Genomic DNA, 20,153 nt, shown 5'->3' on the forward strand with positions numbered 1-20,153 from the left:
CAGATCAGTTCAGCTCCAGCCCTTGTGGCCATTTTAGGAGTGAACTAGCAGATGAAAGACTTTTCTTTCTGTCTATCCCTCTCTGTAACTGTACCTCTCAAATAAATAAATACAGTCTTTAAAAATAAAGAACCAAGAATCTGTGATTTTTATAAACTCAGTGAGGGATTGAAGGATAATCACACATATGAACAATTCTTTTTGCATCCATTCTACCTTCTAACTATAGAACTAAAACCTATCTATTATGGTTCCTATAAGTATAGTTCAATTCTCAACCATCGATGCATTGAACTGTCTATGTTTCTGACATAGCCATTTATATTTCCTTTATTGTGGGGAGCAACTCGGACTAGACTAAGTTACTGGAATTAAGACTTATTCTATGCATCTGCTCTCCCACAATATGGCGCTGGGAGAGGAGTAAACAACTTCTACACAGCTGCCTCTCGCCAATTTGACTGATGAGCTGCAGGAGCTAATCTTGCTTCTGATTGGAGGAGAGCAGCATGCTCGGCGTGTGGGTAGCAGAGTTGGGATTGGTGGAAGAGGACTATAAAGGAGGAGAGAGACAACATGCACCAGGAACATCTAAGGGGAACATCTGAGGAAACACCTGTGCAGCCCCCGAGAGAGCCGGCCGGCGGTGTGCTGCTCCCCCATGGAAGTGGGGAAAGTGGCAGGGGGCCCGCCCCTCCACGGAGGTGGAGGGATGGCAGCCAACCCGGGAAGAACCAGCAGCAAACCTGGGGAGGGCCGAGCAGACAAAAGAACAACGCAGGGTTTAGTGTCGTTCCTCCACGAAGAGGGGGAGCGACACTTTATTTTCTTGTTGATATAATTGATCTTATATTATGAAACACTTGACCTACTGACCCTGCATTGTAATTATAATTTCTTCCAATTCTGTGTTTTTAATTTCTTTTTTTTTTAACTTTTATTTAATAAATATAAATTTCCAAAGTACAGCTTTTGGATTATAGCAGCTTTTTCTCCCCATAACCTCCCTCCCACCCGCAACCATCCCATCTCCCGCTCCCTCTCCCATCCCATTCACATCAAAATTCATTTTTAATTATCTTTATATACAGAAGATCAATTTAGTATATACTAAGCAAGGTTTTCAACAGTTTGCACCCACACAGAAACACAAAGTGTAAAGTACTGTTTGAGTATTAGTTATACCGCTAATTCACATAGTACAACACATTAAGGACAGAGATCCTACGTGGGGAGTAGATGCACAGTGACTCCTGTTGTTGATTTAACAATTGACACTCTTGTTTATGGCGTCAGTAATCACCCGAGGCTCCAACGCCGATCTTATTTAGACAATGTCATAGTCAAAGTGGAAGTTCTTTCAAGTATCATTTCCGAAATGAAAAGACTTGAAAGTCATTACTCTCCTCATTACAACAATAATATGCTAAACAAAACAAATATCAACAGCTTCTCTGGGCACACTAAGGAGTTGCAGTTACAATGCAATGAGCACCCAGGAATCATCAAAGGTCGTAAAGCTGGAATCACAGCTGGGACCTGCTTATCTGGAACAGAGCCCTGGCTGAAGCACTTAGAGGGTAACTTTGTGTGAAGGCAATTTTACCCAGTGGCTGGAGGCCATTCCTACCATGAATGGGAAACTCCCAGGCAACATGGACTTAGGGATCCAATACTTTGCTTTATCTTGAGGAATCCCGCCAACTTTTCACAGTAGAGGGCTTAGAAACATCATTTATTAGCTATGACAGGGAAGAGGAACAGTAACCATTGTGAAATAGGATGAAAACCATCTTCTTATTTAGAGGCTTAAATGTGAATCGTTTAAATATATTCATTAAAAGATAAAGATTGACAAAGTGAGTATAATAACAATATTCGGCTACATCTTGTCTTTTGGACATTCACTAAAGATACTGATTCAGACAAGTTCAAATAAAGCGATAGCAAAAGATATGTTAAAACTAATTGAAAGAAAGCTGGAGGTACTACACTAATTTCAGATAAATGGAATTCAGAACAAGGAAAATTATCAGAGACAAACAGGAAGATTACTTAATAATTAGGCAGCCATTGCTTTAAAACCTAGCAAATTTGTGTATACACCTAAATTCAGAACTGCAAAATACACTTCAAAAACCTACAGAATGAGGGTGGGCATTCTGGCAAAGCAGGGTACACCACTGCTTGGGACACCTGTATTCCATTTTGGAGTGCTGTTTGGAATTCTAGATGCTCCCCTCTCAATCCATCTCTCTGTCTTTCTGCTGCATGGTTGACCAGGATGGAATTCCTGGCTTAAGCCTGCCCAGCTCCAGGTATTGCAGCCATTTCAAGTGTGAAACAGTGAATGGAAGATCTCTCTCTCTTTCTGTTTCTCTCTCTCTTTCTCTCTCTCTCTCTTGCGCGCGCGCGTGTGCTCTCTCTGTCTCTCCCCACTCCTGCTCTACCCAGACACCCTAACTTTCAAATAAATAAATATTTTTTTAAAAATTGACAAAATTTCAAGGAGAGAGAGAAAGTTCCACTATTATATTTGGGAACATCAATCTTCCATTAATTGGCTGTTCAAAAATGCAAAAAACCAGAAGCATAAATTTGGCTTTAATAGCCTTATCAATTACTTTGGTCTAATAATATTTACAGACCTACTGACCCTGCATTGTAATTATAATTTCTTCCAATTCTGTGTTTTTAATTTCTTAAAATCTATTTATGAGATACAGGGAGAGGTGGAGAGAGGGAGAGACAGAAAGAAGGAAGATGAGAGAGAGGCTTGGAGAGAGGTCTCATCCGCTGGTTCACTCCCAAAATTCTTGCAGTGACCACTAGTTGGAACCAAATCCAGGAGCCAGGAATATCATCCAGATTTCCCATGTGGGTGGCAAGAACCCATATACCTAAGTCATCACTGCTGCTTCCTAGAGTCTTAATTGGAAGGAAGCTGGAATCAGGAGATGCAGTCAACTTGAAACCAGGCTCTCCAATACAGGATACAAGTGTTACCTGCATCTTAACTGCTGGGCCAGACACAGACCCTCCTCCTTAGCTCTGTTTCTTAAAGAGCTTATGCATACATTTTGTAATATTGAGTTCTGAAAACCTTATAGCTTATGTTTCTATTGGAAATAAAGTATTTTCTTTTAAATTAATTTATAATTAATTATAATCAGTATTGCTGTTGATTTGTGTGAAGTGATTCTGCATCCAACAGCCTTACTGAACCCAAATTTATTATAAAAGTTTGCTATGGACGCTATCAGTTTTACGTGTTAAAGAAACATCACTTGCAATTCATTTGTTTACTGAGCAACAACAAGTCCAAAGACTATGCTGTATAAAGAAGGGAGCAAATCAAAACATGGATAAATAAATTAGGTATACTCTGAATCAGTAGCAAAAACATATTTTGCTGCACTATATAAGGTACTGAATTCTACAGTATTATAAGTGAGGATAAAAATAAGAATAATTCTTACAATAATTATTAATTTTGGTTTTATTCCTCAGAGATTTCAGTAAGCTGATAACTTTAACAGCTGTAACCCTGTAGGTTAATGCAGAAACTTATTTATGTGGAATAAGCCCAGTTTAGGAGGTATATTCACACTGGATAGGTGCTTAAACCACTCTAGGAGGTTCTTAGAGTAGGAATGAATACTACCTTTTCAGAAACTAGCTCAAATTCTTCATTCATATTGGATGACATACTTCCTCTCAAATTATTCATACAGGAGATTTGAAATGGTATAAATTATCTCAAGTGACTGATACCACATTCCAAGAAATCTTTCACCTTAAATGAATGGCTAGTATGCCTGTCTGCTATTGGCAAATAGGAATGGAATATATTAGCCATAAAGAATAGGTTCTCCAACTTAAAAATGGGAAATAAACAGGAAAACAGATCATGAATAAATATTACCTTTTGAGCAGAGATGAAAAAATGCCAGAATTCATAAGAAAGTTTTCTCTTTTCCGCAATTGAAAGCAAGCCTTTTCGGAGTGAATAATTTGTTTCTCATCCTTGAATTCATACAAAGTTCATTATACTGCCTCAAAACTGTGACCATATATTGTTCTATATTTGATATTTAGAGGATGTTACATAAAAGATGAAAGGGTGTTCTATTGCCTGTGTCTGAAACCAATCATAAAAATAGTCTATTAAAAACATGGTATCATAATTGTATAAATAATTATTACTGATCTTCTTTAGCTGGTCTCCCCAGGATTAACTTCAGTGATATTGTTGAGTTACAGGGGAATTATCTGAAGTCTTGTTAATCATTAGGGTCCTTCATAATATGATACTATTTGTTGCTATTTTCTTTTATATAAATTATTATAATAAAACTATGGCCAGATTAATATCTATTACAAGGGCTAAAATTGCCCAAGTTTCTAATGAGGATTGGAAGCATCCAATGTCACATAGACATATAATAAGAACCAACATTCGTGGTAAATCAGGTGTAGACATTTTATAGCCTTCTGATTGACAAAGCTTAAAAGAGAAGCCTGACAACAGTATGGTGCCACAGGAGTTTTCATTCTTTGCAGAAGAGTATATCCATTTATTACAACCACTTGGAGAAGCAGCCATACACCGTGGGTAAATAACTGAATTCACAAATTCTTGAATCCAGCAATCTCAGCCCTGTGTTTATATTCTCACACATATGCCTTAAAATAATTACAAGGAAATGTTTGTTGTAGTGTTATTTCTTTTAATAGTGAAGCAATTGGAAAAATCGAAGTATCTATCAGTAGGAGAATGGCAAAGTAAAAGTTCATGTATTATATAACACGATACTTCAGACAAATTAAACAAGTAAGATTTGTATGTTGACATGGACAAAGATTTTAATTCATTAGAATGAATATACACAGCATAGTACAATCTGTATAACTTTTTTTTTTTTTTGACAGGCAGAGTGGACAGTGAGAGAGAGACAGAGAGAAAGGTCTTCCTTTTGCCATTGGTTCACCCTCCAATGGCCGCCACGGCTGGCGCGCTGTGGCCAGCATACGGCGCTGATCTGAAGGCAGGAGCCAGGTGCTTCTCCTGGTCTCCCATGGAGTGCAGGGCCCAAGCACTTGGGCCATCCTCCACTGCACTCCCTGGCCACAGCAGAGAGCTGGCCTGGAAGAGGGGCAACCGGGACAGAATCCGGCGCCCCAACTGGGACTAGAACCCGGTGTGCCGGCGCCGCTAGGTGGAGGATTAGCCTAGTGAGCTGCGGCGCCAGCCAATAACTTTTAACATTAGATGAAAATACCATTGTTTATTAATGTGTACATAAAGAAGAAAGATTTTTTTTTCAGGCCAGCTCTCTGCTGTGGCCAGGGAGTGCAGTGGAGGATGGCCCAAGTACTGGGGCCCTGCGCCCCATGGGAGACCAGGAGAAGCACCTGGCTCCTGCCATCCGATCAGCGCAGTGCGCCGGCCGCGGCGGCCATTGGAGGGTGAACCAATGGCAAAAGGAAGACCTTTCTCTCTGTCTCTCTCTCTCACTGTCTACTCTGCCTGTCAAAAAAAAAAAAAAAAAAAAAAAAGAAGAAGAAGAAAGATATTTTTGAAAGTGATAATAAGTGATTCCAGAAATAGATGAAGAATTGAATTGCCATAAATTGTTTTTTTTATTTGACAGGCAGAGTTAGAGAGAGAGAGAGAGAGAGAGAAAGGTCTTCCTTCCGTTCATTCACCCCTCAAATGGCCGTTACGGCCGGCGTGCCGCACTGATCCAAAGCCAGGAGCCAGGGGCCTCTTCCTGGTCCCATGTGGGTGCAGGGGCCCAAGCACTTGGGCCATCCTCCACTGCCCTCCCGGGCCACAGCAGAGAGCTGGACTGGAAGTGGAGCAGCCGGGACTAGAACCGGCACCCATATGAGATGCCGGCGCCACAGGCAGAGGATTAACCAAGTAAGCCACGGCACCGGCATAAATGGGTTTTCAAGTATGTCCATAGAATTGTTTATCTAATGCAGAGAATGGCTATATGATTGTTGTATTGTCTTTATTTTTTCATGTTTGAAATATGTAATAATAGTACTTTTAGTACATCCATGTAACATATGATATTCTTCACTGAACATTTGATTCTATTGAGGCCTGAGTTTTTAATTGAAGACATCACCTAGGAAATTATATAATCTAAAGAAACAAGAAGAGACCATTGATGGACATTTCTACCAGCTAAAGCCACTTCCTAGCACATACCCAGAAGTAAGATATAGAAACAACTTGTGAACACCACAAATAGCATACTTGAGACCTAGAGCTCAAACATTATTTTGATAACCAAGTCATAGCAATCTTTTCCACCATACTGTTTTCATTTCCTCATTTCCTTCCCTGGCTTATTTGTTTTCATGCATGCAGCCTTTACCTGATAGGACAAAGTCATTGTTTTTTAATCTTGTTTTTCTCCCATTCCAAAGCTAACTGTGTTATGTATGTGTTTCATTCCAATGTTCATGTCAGATAAACAATAAAACAGTGCTCTGCTACCTTATTTAGATGTCCGAAGTCTACTAGGTAGAGAAAAATATAAAATAATCTTAAAATAATATATGCCTTCCTCACCCATAGAGTAGAATCAAACAAACCTGAAATTTCTGAGTGTAGATAATTCCATGCCACTGTATATTCTCTTCATTTCTAAAATGTTTTAAAGAAGAAAGTGGACTCTGACCACTTGACCTTGTTTCATAGCTGGTGCTATGATAAAGAAGCTGTAAGATCCCTGGAAAGCTTTTAATAACCTCCTGTTCTGTTCCTCAAGCTCATTTTAAAGAGTAGTATTGTTGGATTCTTATGAGAACCAACTAAAATAAAATATGTTGATATAGATATACTTTAAACTATTTTATGACATATTGAGTAATTGTGTTGACCAACCTAAAATCTAATAATATATTAAAATATAGTTCACATAACATGATTTTATAAGTTAATATGAAAAGTAATAGAAGACTCCCAGGGTTCTGTTGTATCACATGTTAGATTTAACACTGCCTACAGAAGTTAGATACAGCTTTATTTATGTACTTATTTGGAAGGTAGAGTGACAAACAGAGGAAGGGAGGGAAGGAGGGAAAAAGAAAGAGAGCAAGAAAGCGAGCGAGAAAGATCTTCCATTTGCTGATTCACATAGCCCAGTAGCCAGCTAGCTGTATATTTGCAAATGTAAAGTACTAAAAGATATGATTATTATTTTTTCTTCTTTTAGTCTGCTTCTATTAATTGACTTTTAAACCTTGTAAGCAACTGCATCTATTTATTTTTTTATTTATTTTTATTTTTTTGACAGAGTGGACAGTGAGAGAGAGAGACAGAGAGAAAGGTCTTCCTTTGCCATTGGTTTACCCTCCAATGGCCGCCACGGCTGGCGCACTGCGGCCGGCGCACCATGCTGATCCGATGGCAGGAGCCAGGCACTTATCCTGGTCTCCCATGGGGTGCAGGGCCCAAGGACTTGGGCCATCCTCCACTGCACTCCCGGGCCACAGCAGAGAGCTGGCCTGGAAGAGGGGCAACCGGGACAGAATCTGGTGCCCCGACCGGGACTAGAACCTGGTGTGCCGGTGCCGCAAGGCGGAGGATTAGCCTGTTGAGCCATGGCGCCGGCGCAACTGCATCTAAATTCACTCACTATCATTGGGCCGTTATGGAATCTTTTGGGCTAATATTCCTATTTAGATTTTGCTTGTGATCTTCCTTTCAGTCTTCTCAGTCTCATTCTTTGCATATAGTCCATATTTATGATTTAATCTTTCCACAATGTCATTCTTTAAGGTGTTCACTGCAATGTCATCATCACCATTTTATTCTATTTTTAACATGTTATTTTTAAACAACTATTTATTTGGAAGGCAGAGAGAGAGAGAGAGAAAGGAAGAGAGAGAAAGAGAGAGAGAAAGGTCTCCCATTCATTGATTCAGTATCCAAATGCCTGCAACAGCCAAGATTGAGCCAGCCTGAAACCTGGAACCCAGAACTCAATCTGAGTCTTTCACATAAGTGACAAGAACCCAACTACTTGAGCCCTCATTTCTACCTCCCAGGATGTGCTTTAGCAGGAAATTGGAGTAGGGAGTAGTGCCAGGACTCGGATCTAGACACTCTGATATGGGATGTGAGTGTCCCAAGTGGCATCTTAACTCCTGCACCAAACTCATACTGCTCCATTTTATTTTAAACATCCACTAACACATTTGGAATTACTCTACTTTCAAAATCAGATGGTATAAAAATCTCCCTGACTCAACTTATGTGCTATAGTTTTTATGTCTGTCCGTGATTCTGCTGAATCTAACGTTCATTGACTAGATCTTCTTCAATTCTTCCAGATACTACCTTTGTCTAAAAATGATGTGTCTTCCTATTCAACCTATATCTCATAACTAGCCATTTCACTATTGCTGTTGTCAGTATTTCAGAATTCTTTATATTCTTACATCTTTTCTATGCCAACTTTCTTCTTCCCAACTCTAATTATACTCATCACACTATTCAATTTCCTCTCTCTCACATCACAGAATATATCCTCAAGCCATGCCTCTAAAGGAGCTCATATCCTAAAGCAACTTCCTCAACTGATTACCCCATTTAGCTACCATCAGTGTTTTTCTTTGGACAGCAAATATGCCTCAACTGCTTGCAATATGACCTCTTGTTCCCACATTTATAACCAGTTCTTTTATTGTGTTTAGGGACCTAGTAATCATCTAGTTATACCTTGTTATATTTTGATAAGTTGGTATTTTTCTGATTCTTCTTGCCTCTCTTGTACTTTGATGCTTCCATTCTACATTCTCTTGCTTCTTTCTCCTTGTCTGTCAGATATTATTCATACATATATTATTCATCTGCAGTTGCTTCATTTTGGCAACCTTATCTGTTATCATAGCTTTTCATAACTGCCTCTCTATGGATAGTTTTCAAGTATATACTCCCAGCCTAGCCTCTTTTAATTTCCCACTTCCTAATGACTATCTATTTTGAGGATTTACAAGCCATAAAAATGAGTATTCCAAAACCAGATCCTGAATCTTTCTTTTGGGATAATCATGAGAGAGGAGGGAATTGTTCAGGGTATTTGGATGGTTGTGTACTGTAAAGGCCTAGTGCAGTTGCACCATCCAAATTGTTCCTAACTACCACTTGGTTAACTGAGTATTTAATACTACTCTTGGCACTGTGAAATATAGACAACTGATGATTTCTGATTAGAGAAGTGATATAGTCAAAGCAATACTTTGGGTAAAAGTTATTTTTATCAGTGGTTGTATTCAATTTAATTAGAGAGAAAGAGCCACAAGAAAGGCTGGGAGAAGAGTTAGCACATTATCACCAGAGCAAAATTGGGATTGCCACTCAGTCCTTCCTTTATTGTCCAATTTTAATGAATGGCTTATGATTTTCTTTAACTACTCCTGTAAATAATGTAGGTATACTGTTCTAACACTATAACAGATGGGAAATGATATACTCATCTGCAATTTTCGTTATGTTCTCTCAAAAAGTTTCCACAAACACTGAAGTATTGTGTACTGAATCACTATTCCTAGAGGAAATACAGAATTAAGTTTCCATAAGCCTGTGTTCACAACATTTGCATTAACCAATCAATACACAATCTTGTGATATGTGTAATTCTTCTTAAAGAAAATATTTAAAATTTACTCACAGCCAGTAGGTAACTCATGCCTTAACAATTTCTCTGAAAGGCATACCACAGCCTTTTTTGTGCTTAGGAACACTAGCCAGCACTTCAGCACGATGTTTATTGGCCATTTTAATGGCTAACTGGCCAATGAAAACACAAACCTTTGGAAAATCTATCATTAAAAGTACGCTTGCAGAGCTTCGTCATGTGTGACCTCAGCTGGAATGTATGTATGAGACCACACAAATCATCGTCTGCTCTGTACATGTCTATGACTGCCACAAAGGGAATGGTTTTTGATTTTGGGTCACAAGTGGGTGAATTAAAAAAAAATACAGTACCTTGAGCCGGCGCCGTGGCTCAATAGGCTAATCCTCCACCTTGCGGCGCCGGCACACCGGGTTCTAGTCTCGGTCGGGGCGCCGGATTCTGTCCCGGTTGCCCCTCTTCCAGGCCAGCTCTCTGCTATGGCCAGGGAGTGCAGTGGAGGATGGCCCAGGTGCTTGGGCCCTGCACCCCATGGGAGACCAGGAAAAGCACCTGGATCCTGGCTCCTGCCATCGGATCAGCGCGGTGCGCCGGCTGCAGCGGCGGCCATTGGAGGGTGAACCAACGGCAAAAGGAAGACCTTTCTCTCTGTCTCTCTCTCACTGTCCACTCTGCCTGTCAAAAAAAAAAAAATACAGTACCTAGAAATAATGAAAATTGACTACATGTGTCCCTATTATACATCATTATAGTGATGTTCCCAGTAAGTCCTGATTGCCTTATGTAATCCCCACTCACACTGATACTTTCTTTGGTTATGTGACTTGCTTTGGCCAATAGGACATCAGTAAATATGAAGGAATCAAAGCATGAAAGAACTTGCATAATAAGCATTGTACTCTTAGAATTCTGAAACATATGAAGAACAGGGCTATTGGAGAGAGATGGTCCAGCAAACAAGTTTGAGACATAAGACTGAACAAGGCCTCCTCAGACCACCACGTCACAATCGAACCGCAAGATGCTGAAGCCATATAAGTTCCCCAAGCCATTTCAAATTTCTCAACCACAGGTTGCAAGCAGATAAAACAATTATGGGGCAGGTGTTTGGACTACTGGTTAACACATTGGTTGATATACCTGCATCAGATTGGAGTACCTGGGTTCAATTACTGGCTTTGCTCCTGATTTCAGCTTTCTTCTAATGTAGACCCTGAGAGGCAGTGGTGATGGCATAAATAACTGGGTTCTTGCCACCATGTTGGAGATCTGGGTTGAGTTCCAATCTTCTGGCTTTGGCCTTGCCCAGCCTTGACTGTGTTGGGCATTTGGGGAGGGAAACATCAAACGAAAGTTTCTCCTCTCCTCCTCCCCTCCCTTCCCTCCTCCTCCCCTCCCTTCCCTCCTCCTCCCCTCCCTTCCCTCCTCCTCCCCTCCCTTCCCTCCTCCTCCCCTCCCTTCCCTCCTCCTTCCCTTCCCTCCCTCCTCCTCCCCTCCCTTCCCTCCTCCTTCCCTTCCCTCCCTCCTCTTCCCCTCCCCTTCCCTCCACCCCTCTCCTTCCCTCCCCCTCCTCTCCCTCCCTCTCCTCTCCTCTCCTCTCCTCTCCTCTCCTCTCCTCTCCTCTCCTCTCCTCTCTCTTCCTGTGTGTGTGTGTGTGTGTGTGTGTGTTCTTCTCAAAAAAAAAATAGCTGTTGTTTTAAGCTTTTAAATATTTGGACACTTTTTTTTGCAAATTGCTAAATAACTTTTTGACATTTATACTTCTGAAAGTCTACAGTTTTACTAAAACTTTTTGAAACTATGTACCTCAAAGAACTCTTCAGCTTATTTGCAAGCAGATAACTCTCTCTCTTCTCTCTCACTCATTAAAAAATTCATTTCTCACCTGTGTTTCACATGAGATTTGTTCCTTGTAGATTTTTTGTAACACTGGCACTCAAGGAAGAAAACAAATGACATCTTGTCATACAGACTCATCTTCAACAACATATTTTCCTTAGCACAGCCAGAAGGAGCAATATCCCTAAGATAATTGCTTATTCCTGATATCACCTACTGAGAGCATTTCTACAGCAACAACAGCACCTTATTCTTTTAGCCTTTCTGTTTTTATTTATTTCAGTGAGCAACAGTATCGCAAGCCTCCAAGTCCTTCTCAATTATTAAAAATAAAGTTTAAGTTCCTTAACTATCTCACTGCAATTAGATCATGCATCATGAGAACTAAAGCCATCTTATTTTAATATCCTATTTCCAGGAGTGCCAAAAATAGTTTTTTTCTTGTTGTGGGTGCATATACATGAAATAAAAGATGAGGAGAAAAAAGACCTGGTATATCCTTCTCTGAAATGCAATATGGAATGTGGGTAGTAAGAGATATAGTAAAATAAAATATGTACATAAATGTGTGACTAGTAAAAACTGATATTTTAAGATGTTTTGTATTTCATTGTTGTCGCTCCCCCTCTTCGCGGAGGAACGACACTAAACCCTGCGCTGTTCTTTCGTCTGCTCGGCCCTCCCCGGGTTTGCTGCTGGTTCTTCCCGGGTTGGCTACCGTCCCTCCACCTCCGTGGAAGGGCGGTTCCCCCTGCCACTTTCCCCACTTCCGCGGGGGAGTGGCACACCACCAGCCGGCTCTCTCGGGAGCTGCTCAGATGTTCCTCAGGTGTTCCCATTAGATGTTCCTGGTACATGTTGTCTCTCTCCTCCTTTATAGTCCTCTTCCACCAATCCCAACTCTGCTACCCACATGCCGAGTACGCTGCTTTCCTCCAATCAGGAGCAGGATCAGCTCCTGCAGGTCATCACTCAAGTTGGTGAGAGGCAGCTGCGTAGAAGCTGTTTACTCCTCTCCCAGTGCCATATTGTGAGAGAGCAGATGCATAGAATAAGTCTTAATTCGAGTAACTTAGTCTAGTCCGAGTTGCTCCCCACAATTGTTTATTCTGTTTTCCTCATTTTGATGTTTGTTTATTTTACAATAAGCCTCTCAATTATAAATCATTACTGAAGATTGTTATCTTTCTACCCTTTGTGTAAAGAAGGGCTGTCAAGGGAATTAAGAAAGAGTGAGGGAATGGTTTATTGATGTTCTAGAATATATTTGAAATCTTTAGAAATCAAGGCTCTATATGGGAAATTCCCATGGTCTGGGATGCTGGGGTGTTGGCATATATATGCAGTATTTTTGCTGACACCTCAAACCTAGGGATTTTTCAGACTCGAAGTTAGGGACTATGCTAGTATGTGTTTTTGTGTTGGACATGGCTTTAGGAAGCTACAACTCGGGCAAGGAATACCAAGGTTCAGAGGATCTTTCTCCAAATCTCGAAGTTATCTGCAAATCTAAGACCTCATATCCACCTCTAAGTCTGCCAATACCTTCATAATATTCAAACTCCCTGTGTTAAGCAGCATAAGAAACAGAGAGCACCTTCACATTAAGTTATTTGAAGAGGTTATAATTTAAGGATTCTACAAAAGTGAGGCAGGGTTTCTGGAAACCTGCTTACAAATAGCACTCTGCTTGGGACTTCCAATATTGGGGTCCCTTAAAATTGGGGGATGAGGTGGGAGAGAATAGCTTTGTGACACCATTAACTGGGAGGAGCCCATAAGGAGAGAGTGGGAGCAATAGGTACCCTGATGTAATTGGCCCCTGCCCTCCAATTCCTGCTTCTATCTCTTGTGGGCCAGATCCAAAAGCCTTCAGTGCAATCCATACAAGCTAACATCCTGGGACATGGAGACATGTGGATAAAAGGTGGAGAGTTGGTCTGGAAGATCAAAGAGAATATATCAAGCAGGTTTCCTAACTATTATACCTTAGATACCAGTTTTGGTTTAGTGGGTCTCCTAAGTCTGGTGCAAGTAGAAAGACTAATGCCTAGAGCCAGCACTATGGTGTAGTGGGTTATCAGCATCTGATATCAGCATCCCATATGGGGGCTGGTTCGAGTCCCGGTTGCTCCACCTCTGATCCAGCTCCTTGTTAATGCACCTGGGAAAACAGTGGAAGATGACCCAAGTTCTTGGACCCCTGCAGCCATGTGGGAGACCTGGGATGAAAATCCTGGCTCCAGGCTTAGGTCTGGCCTAGCCCTGGTCGTTGCAGCCACTTTGGAGTTGAATCAGCAGATGAAGGATCTCTCTCTCTCCATCCCTCCCTCTCTCTCTCTCTCCCCTCAACTTCTCTCTCTCCCTATAACTCTGCCTTTCAAATAAATAAATTTTAAAAAGACCAATTCATGATGAGGAAAAGGAATAGACAATTAATACTTATTTTGGCACTGACTGTACAACATGCATCAAGTATGCACAGCTTATTGAATGATTTCTGTGATATCCAAGTATCAGATAATCCCATATTGATTTAATGAAAACTTTTTTACTGAAATCAGAAGGTATGTTCTGATAGGATGGCTGAGAAGAGAGGTGAGGAAATATTAAGGAAATGAATAAGAGCAGAAGGAGACTCCATATGGTATGATATGTGATATGATATAATACAGTTTCTTTCTGTATTTGTATCATAACCCACAGAGATATTCATTAGAAACAGCTACAATGAGAATCTTTTAGAATGTTGCAGTAGGCAGGGCAAAGGTTTTAAAGCAGACTGCAAATGAGACTGATAAAATTACTGAACCTCATGTGAGCTGAATTTTTTTCCTGAAGATATGACAAAACAGTCCCATGTACATATTACCTGCTATGTGCCAAACATTGTGCATTTGTTTATTTTAAAGATGAAGTAACTGAAATAATTTTCCCATGGCTGATAAATGAGGGAGCCAATATTTGAATCTTGTAAATCTGAATTTAAATCCCTAGAATTTAATCATTTAAACTAAGCTGTAGTTCAGGTGGCTTTTTGGAGAACTAACAAACTAAATTTTTTGAAGTTGCTGACTCAAACCCAGTGAAACTATGATGCTATGTTTGCCAAAAAATAAAATTGAATGAACAAATTTAACTCATGCTGAACTCAAATTTGGTATGCTTTATGGTTAATTTAATAAAAAAGGTCAATGTATGATTTAGAAATGGGATAGAGAAGTAATGTGTCTTTGGCAATTACTCTGTGACCTACATTAAGTATATGCAGTTATTTCAATTGTGTGACATCCAAGTGACAGATAATTCCATTGATTTTTGTGTGGTTTTTTGAAAAAAATATTGTATGCAAGCAAAAATGGACATTTCATAACCACAGTATCTGGGGTCATCTGAAAAGAATCTCTCAAAGGATGAAATACAAATGGCCAACAGACTCATGAAAAAATCACCAGCCGTCAGAGAAATGCAAATAAAGAGTACAATTATGTTCTACCTCACCCTTGTTATAATGGCTAGCCTCCAAAAATCAAAAAATAACAACTGCTGGCAAGGATGTGGAGAAAAAGGTAACTTAATACATTGTTCGTGGGAATGTAAACTGGTTCATAATTGTGCCTCAGAAATGTGAACGTAGAACTACCAGATTATTCTGCCATGCCACTCCTGGGAATATATCCAAAGGAAATGAAATCAGCATATGAAAAAGTTAACTATATACCCACCCCCATTCATAGCAGCTCAGTTCACAATAACTAAAGGTATGGAATCAGCCTAGATATTTATCAGCTGTTGATCAGATAAAGAAAATGTAGTATAAATACAAATACACTATGGTATACCACTTAGCCATGAAATGAATGAAATCCTATCTTTTTCAACAAAATAGATATAACTGGGCACTGTTATGCTTAGTGAAATAAGCCAGTCCCAAAAAAGCAAATATTATATGTTTTCTCTGATTGATTATAGCTAATACATAGAGTACTGAGGAAAACACCAAACCAAACAAACAAACAAAAAAATCCCTTAATGAATGTCAAGCTAAACTGACATCTTGTGATTTGATTGTTTTCTCTAATTCTTATCTCTATGGAACAGTAGTCTATATATCTTTCACTTGTAGAAATCTTTGTTTATAGCAGCATTGAGTCTGTGATGATTAAGTAAATTGAAAGTATGTTATCAAAAAAATTAAAAGAAATAAAAAGGAAAGAAACAGGAGGGAGGAAGTATCATTGTATTCTTGGAATAGCATATAGAAAATTCATGAAATAAGTTTTTTGTATATTAATAAATAAAAACTGTATAAAGATTTAGTTACATACAAATCCCAATAATTTTTGAATATTACTTTATATGGCAACAGTGTGAATATTACCATAAATTACCAGCATTGTAACTAAGTTATGAATTTTTGCATTCCTAACAGCACACATTGATTTGGCCCATTATTTTTTAATGTCTATACAGTATATTATTTTTGATTTTTATTTTTTAATAATTTTTATGTATATGAGTGAAATTTTATGTATTTCATATAAATTTAGGAGGGTGGTGATATTTTTCACCCTGCCTCCTCTTTCATTTCTTATTTCTTTAATTTTTATAATGAGATACTTTCAGTTTATTTTATATTCACAGTATTTTCTTTTTGAGTTTTATTTTTAATAATAATTTTTATTTATTTTATTTACATACAGTATTTTCTTTTTGATTTTTATTTTTTAATAATTTTTGTGTATATAAGTGAACAAATTTTATGAATTTCATATAGATTTAGGAGGGTAGTGATACTTCTCACCCTACCTCCTCTTTCCTTTCTTATTTCTTTAATTTTTACAATGACATACTTTCAGTTTATTTTATATTCACAAGCTTAACTCTCCATTTTAAAAAGACCACCAATGACTATTATGATACAGTTTAGCGTTGGTCCAAGAGAGAGATATAATTTGGAGAAAGCTGTTCAGTGGCTCAATTCTACAGGTCAAGTCAATGAAAGCATGGATACCAATGACTAACATTGAGTTTGCTCAATGTTCTCCCATGATTCATTATGCTTTCATGACTATGTAAGGACAAGATTGCATTCCATTGGTTAGAAATAGTGTCTAGAAATAGTGCCTGGAATACCGTAGGTAGTCAAATATTTCCTGTTGAGAGAAGGAACCTGCAGTGGGACATCTGGGCATCCTGGGCATTTGTGCTATAAAGATCTAAAAAGACCCACAAATAAGTATTAAGTGTAATTGTGTCTTAATAGGTTTTGGAACACCTTCTCAATACTCAACAGATGACAACTAAAAGACTGACCAATTCCATGTAACAGGCACTTACTTGGGGGTCTTGTAGATGAGTATCCTTATTAGGGCTGGATTTATACTCATACTAGGTAAAAAGACTTTGAGATATTATATACCTACCAGTTCAGGCTACAGTAAGGTAACAGAGGCTCTTGGCCTACTCTTGAGAGTTGGATGCAGTGCCAGAAATGAAAGTCCCCAGTTCCCAATCCTCTCTACCTCCCTATAGCCACAGTGGCACTGGTGAGGCTTCTGAAGTCACTGGAAGATTCATAGCAATTTACTCACAGTGCTCTTTTGTGTTAAAACAATAATGTATGAGATTTAGGAAAACTGATTTTTCCATAAAAGCTTAAAATAAAGTATTTGAAGAGAATCATGGATGCCAGTAAATGGAAATGTGATATGCTTAACTCAGGTCACAGTAATACTTGTGTTTAGTTGTTTGACTTATTTGGGCCTCAGTTCTTTCACCTGTAAAATGAGGAGCTTGGAAAGATAATTATCAGACATGTTCTGGTTGTCAATGGTGTAACAATCTGTGACTCAATCACTAAAAGCTGAAAATGTTTAGCTTCTATAAAGATAAATCACTCCCTTACTGCTGTAAATGTACTAAGAAGGAATCAGAATTTACTTGATGGTATTGAAAATTTGTCTATTATATGATTTTTTATTGCTGGGTAACACAGAGAAACAATATGATAGTTTTCTGGATAATGTAAGCCCTGGAGACAGGTAAATTCAGTGATTTGGGGAATGTACTTGGTTTTTCTTAATAACCAAGGGAATATTATGAGCTCTTTGAGAACATGAGCTCTGTTTACACCCTTCCTGAAACATAATAGTGGATCCTCATGCCCACTGCAAAGGTCTGTTGTCAGGCTTTTATTTCTAGACATGTTCATGATGGAAAAAGTTATAATTTCTTGTGCGGTTTTGGCATTGTCTTTATGTTCAACTCTGTAAGAGTTCTAGTAAAAGTTTCCCATGGCAACAAATTGATGATGATCATTATAGTTAATACATTATGTTATTTTAAAAATATTGTACCTAAGAATCTATAAGCTTTTTTTGTAGAGCATTTAGTTCTTTCCTAGCATTGGCTGTTGGATACTAGGTATTATTTTCCTAGTCTAAAATTAAGGAGGCAAATATAAACATGACTTGGTTTTATCTATGATATTAAAGTTAACTCTTCTCTCAGCTGCTACAATAGAATCAGGATTGTGATGTCTCCTGGAGCTGTTAATGTGTCCAATTCTAAAAACCCCACAACCACAGTCACTTTTATCTACCCTTCATCAGCTTGGTCCCCCAAGACTGATAAAACTGCCTTCTTGTCGCTCCCCGTCTTCGTGGAGGAACGACACAGGACCCTGCGCTGTTCTTTCGTCTGCTCGGCCCTCCCCGGGTTTGCTGCTGGTTCTTCCCGGGTTGGCTACCGTCCCTTCCACCTCCGTGGAAGGACGGTTCCCCCTGCCACTTTCCCCACTTCCGCGGGGGAGTGGCACACCGCCGGCCGGCTCTCTCGGGGGCTGTACAGGTGTTCCTTCAAATAGATGTTCCTCTTAGATGTTCCTGGTGCATGTTGTCTCTCTCCTCCTTTATAGTCCTCTTCCACCAATCCCAACTCTGCTACCCACATGCCGAGTACGCTGCTCTCCTCCAATCAGGAGCAGCTCCTGCAGCTTGTCAAGTTGGTGAGAGGCAGCTGGGTAGAAGCTGTTTGCTCCTCTCCCAGCGCCATATTGTGGGAGAGCAGATGTATAGAATAAGTCTTAATTCCAGTAACTTAGTCTAGTCCGAGTTGCTCCCAGTTGCTCCCCACACCTTCTAACATTTCTTTCACTGAGATCACCAGGAACTTCTAATTTCCAAATCTGGAAAATGATTTACAATTCTCATTTTATTAGCAATATTTAAATATTTGCTTAACTTTTTAAGTTGAACATTCCTGTTTAGTCTCTTTATTCTGTCTTCTTGTCCCTCATCCTCTAACAGTCCTTCAAATGTTCTTCAGTTTTTCATACAAATGCCTTCTCATTTGGGTCATCAGTGTTCATTCATTTTTGTTACTTTGTTGCTAAAAACAATCTGATTTGAAGCTCAAACGTGATTACTCATATCTCCATCTGGATGCTCTGTATATGTTTCGAGTTTAGCACATAATGTGCATTGTAGGTTAGAACATGGAACTTTAAGTCTCTTTTTCCATACCTGCTGTGTCTTCAACATGTACTACCTCACTATTTGTATCTATATCAATCCTTCCTTTCATGTCCCAGACAAACTCCTGTCCTTACCAATTCATTTACATTATATGGGTCATCAAATTCTATAAAATATGTCTCAAAAGTGTTTCTCAAATTCCATTTTATATCTTTTGATAGTTAGCCATAACCATAAAGAGAATATTGAAAAGTCAAAAGAAAATGTGTGTTGGCCAAGATGTGTAAAAGGAACACTCACACATTGTTGGCAGTAATTTAAATTAGCAAATCCATTATAGAAAATCATATGAATATACTTAAATTATTAAAAATTGAGCCACCCTATGATCCAGTTATCTCATTGCTGGGTACATATCCAAAGGAGATTAAATTAGTATGTCAAAGAGATATTTGCTCTCACATGTTTTATTTTATTTATTCTTTATATTTATATTTTCATAAAAATATATTTAGATATAATTCACATTTCATTCAGCCATCAATTTAAATGGTAGTTAATACTATGATCACAGAGTTATGCAACCCTCATCACAGCCAAGTTCAGGATATTATCACTATGTAGAAAGCAGACTCCATAACAATTAGTGTTTTTTCCCTATTTCTTATCCCGCTCCAGCCACTCATAGATAATCCTAACCCATCTCTTCTTTCCTCTACCTGGACCATCACATACCTACTTTTCATCTCTATATGTTTGTCTATTCCGGATACATATTTTTATATTCCTTCTACATCCTGACATAACAAGTATATATGCTTTGATGAACAGCTCCCCATCCTTTCCAACCCCCTAACCACCCAGTCCAGTGGTAGCTATGATTCCATTTCAACTTCTATGAGATCAACATTTTTACATTTCATATAAAGGTGGAATCATATGGTATTTGTCTTTCTTGCCTGGCTTATTTCACCTAACATAATGTTCTCTAGGTTTATCCATGTTGGTGCAAATTACAGGAAAATTTTTTCTTCTTGTGGCTCAATAGTATTCCATTGTGTGTGTGTGTGTGTGTATCCCTTTTTTAATCCATTCATCTGTTGATGGACATTAGGTTGTTTCCATTCTTGAATATTGTAAATAGTGCTGCAGTAAACATGTGCGCACAAATATC

General features: G+C 38.9%; 1 protein-coding gene across 1 annotated transcript in view; it reads left to right on the forward strand.

Annotated features, from left to right (window-relative positions):
* Window positions 1-20,153, forward strand: part of GABRB1 (gamma-aminobutyric acid type A receptor subunit beta1) — a 494,464-nt gene that overhangs the window by 226,824 nt on the left and 247,487 nt on the right. The gene's annotated exons all lie outside the window — the stretch shown is intronic.

The sequence above is a fragment of the Oryctolagus cuniculus genome, chromosome 2 (assembly GCF_964237555.1).
Source record: "Oryctolagus cuniculus chromosome 2, mOryCun1.1, whole genome shotgun sequence".
Taxonomy (NCBI): domain Eukaryota; kingdom Metazoa; phylum Chordata; class Mammalia; order Lagomorpha; family Leporidae; genus Oryctolagus; species Oryctolagus cuniculus.